This window comes from Triticum dicoccoides, chromosome 3A (assembly GCF_002162155.2).
Source record: "Triticum dicoccoides isolate Atlit2015 ecotype Zavitan chromosome 3A, WEW_v2.0, whole genome shotgun sequence".
NCBI lineage: Eukaryota > Viridiplantae > Streptophyta > Magnoliopsida > Poales > Poaceae > Triticum > Triticum dicoccoides.
The window spans coordinates 243,524,225-243,527,486 of NC_041384.1; the positions used below are offsets into that span (position 1 = coordinate 243,524,225).

The 3,262-nt window shown below is 44.4% G+C and overlaps 1 long non-coding RNA gene across 1 annotated transcript; it reads left to right on the forward strand.

The window, feature by feature from the left end:
* The first annotated feature begins 2,061 nt into the window (after positions 1–2,061).
* Positions 2,062–2,827, forward strand: LOC119271518. The gene is made up of 3 exons (XR_005134573.1): positions 2,062–2,201; positions 2,540–2,588; positions 2,680–2,827. It is a non-coding gene; the product is annotated as an uncharacterized LOC119271518 (long non-coding RNA).
* Positions 2,828–3,262: the final 435 nt, after the last annotated feature.

Consider the following 3,262-nt stretch of genomic DNA (forward strand, 5'->3'; position numbering starts at 1 on the left):
TTTCCCACGACAGTCAGCCTTGTTCGGGGGTACGCACGTGTGAGTGGCAACACAACTCTTCAACACCCATTGCCCGGTTTCTTTGATTTTTCTACCACTGACCCTCCAACAGCAACCTTCTTGGTCACATATGACTATGTACCGAACATTCTGATTGGAATGACCAACAACAAATGGCCTATGGTTCCTAATGGCGTAGTCACACAACCATATCTTGAACTCCACCAAAGAACCAAACTTGATGCCTTTCTTTAGATGAATAGTCTCATCCTCATTTTGTGGCCGAGGATCACCGACCTTGGGGCACGGTGTTGGCTCAAACAACCCCAATCTCATCCCACCTTCAACAACGGCCTTGTTTGCAAGACTCACATCCCTAAACAACGATGGCCCTCTTTCCTTGCTGGTCACCTTCTTGTAGATTTGATTTTCTTGCGCCGTCAACCATCCTCATCCAATTCTTCCTCCGGACGATCGTCATCTGAGTCATACCCACACATACGGATATAAGGGAGGGTACAGTCCATGTATTGTTGTCGCACAATGACATCCAAGTTACCAATGGGATTGTAATGAATCTCTTCATTCTCCACGTAAGCATCCTCTTGAGCAACAATAGCATCATCATCAACATGACCACTAGCATCTTCTTGACCAAGAGGAATAGCATCAACTCGGAGTACTATGGCGCTAGCATTGATATGATCTTCATTGGGTTGGCTACTTGGTGGTTGGCTAGAACAATTGGGGATATACACCTCGGCACTATCATCATGTATTGGGGAGGATACATTGCGGTTCAAATCAATTTGCAAGGGAGGAGGAGGATCAACCTTTGTGGCAAATACCTCAAGAGACTTGTCTTGTGATGCGTCTACTTTGTCCTTGTGCACATTCCAATGCAATTGGGAGGTGCTGGGCATACTCTTTAATCGGGACTTTACTCCCAATCCAACGTCATACCTCCCAATAAGCTTAACCTCGAAATTTGGGTCATTCCAATGTAAGACGCTTCTCACTTTAACTACAAGATCATCAAAGCTTGGACTTGTGTCAAAAATCATAGCCTCTTCCCTTTCATCATCAATTCCAAGCATAAATGTCGTCTTGTCCAAATAATGAACATTTACGAGCTTATGCATCTAAGAAAAATGGAAACAATAAAGTCATCCGTATATGTCATCCAACCAATTCAAATAGACCAATAACATAATTTATGCACACATTGGACAAATAACTTCTATTCATAGAAATTTCACCTTAACCTTAACCATAACCCTAACCATAACTATAATCCTAACCCTAACCCCTAACACTAACACTAACACTAACCCTAACACTATCCCCTCACATTACCACTATAACCACTAACCCTAGGCAAGCACAAGCACAAAGATAGCCATGAATGCATCATAAATGTGCCATAAATGCACACAACAAAATCAACACCTAGGGTTTGCAATAAATTGAGCTAAAGCACACAAAACCAAGAATTCAACCAATCAAAATGAGGGGAAGTGGGAGAGGTACCTTGGGGGATGAAAATGCTCCGGATCCACCGGTGAAACCTCAAGCAAATGGAGTGGATCTAGGGGGTGTTTGGGTGGGGAAATAGAGAGGGGAGGAGATTACCACGGGAAAAAGAAGAGTGGGGAAGAAGAGTGCTGGTGGGGCCCACACACCAGCCCCTCCCAACCTTATCCCACCCAGTACCCTACCGTCAGGGTCACTGGTGGTAGGTGTTCGAATCCTAACTCCAGGTGGTCTGGCGGTAGGGTCCTTTTCCACGTCAACCCAAGCTGGCGGCCGTTTGTCGCCGTCTCAATACCTACCGCCATGGTCGATGGCGGTAGGTTGTGGGGACCTACCGCCAATGTCCCTGGCGGTAGGCAAAATGGTCAAATTTAAAAAAAATGTGGGTCAGATCCTGAAATAAGACAAGAAAAGGGTCAAAACACAAAATTTTGCCCTCTACCGTACCGGGCCTTTCCGCAACGACAGGCGACGCGTACGCCCTCCAGATCGTGTGATTCTAGCGAACACTTGTAGCCGACTCCTCCACGCAAACCCCCAGATCAGATGAGACCACAACGCACCGCGACGAAACTCTAGCTTCCGACGAGCGTCGTCGTAGCGATGGTGTACTTTGGACGAGTACGTCGACCAATTCATGCAAGTTCTTCTGCTTCAGCCCCAATACTGTATGCTTCGATCATATCCTTCCTTCCCAATTCTCATCTCATCGTCACATCCCCAGTTTCGCATACCTACATCTTAATCTAATCAGTTATGTGTTGCCCATGTAATACATAATCGGTATGTGATGAAAAAGCTCAACGTCTTGTTTGCTCTCCTGTCTGGTGAACCTGATGTTATATATGTGAAATTTTAGGGAAGGATTACGCAGAGTAATAGTAAAACCTGAAAAAGGAGCGAGGCAGGAGGCAGTTATATCTTATTTGAACTTAATTTGCTTTAGAAGTATCACAACTGGGAGTGCTGGGTGAACAGTTTACTTAATTTTGTTACCATTATGCAGGTGTGAAGAAAGTGTGTATTGTTGGACTTTTTCTCGTACAGAAATGCAGGTGCACTTGCAACACAATCATTATTGATATGAATATCAAATCTTGGTATATTTTTGTGAGAAATCTTTACGTTTGCTTTTTCAAAAAGCAGATCTCTTGATTCACCCCCTATGACCGTGATCAGGCCTATGTGTGACGCTTGATCTCCAAGCTCCGGAATTATTGTGCCTATGTGCGGTGTCATTTGACTCCAAGGTTTCACATGTTTGACGCCTAGGCGGCCACATTGTGTAAGGTAATACGAGAACGTATGAAATTAAGGTGATACTTATAAGTATAATATTTGATGTGAATGTATTTTGGATTCACAAGCGTTTATTGATAAAATTACATATATATATACACACACTCATCTTTTAAGGGCCTTCGAATTTAGTTTCATCCGGGTCCCTGAAATATCAGGACCGGCCCTAGTGCTGGAGTTGGCCTAACTTGCTCCGTTGAAAACAGGTTCTTGGCAAATGTAAAGAGCACCGCACACGTATGCCTTTGCCTGTTGTTCCGGTGCATGGTCCTTTTTCTTCCTTGGTGAGCTGTGAGAGTATCTTTAACTTTGGTTTCCTCGGTGAACACCTGATAGCCACTCGTTTCTTGATCATCTCTGCCTTTTTGCCCGCCTGGTAACGACTCAGATACTACACGTTACCACTCGCCACCACAACCCATGTGTTTTT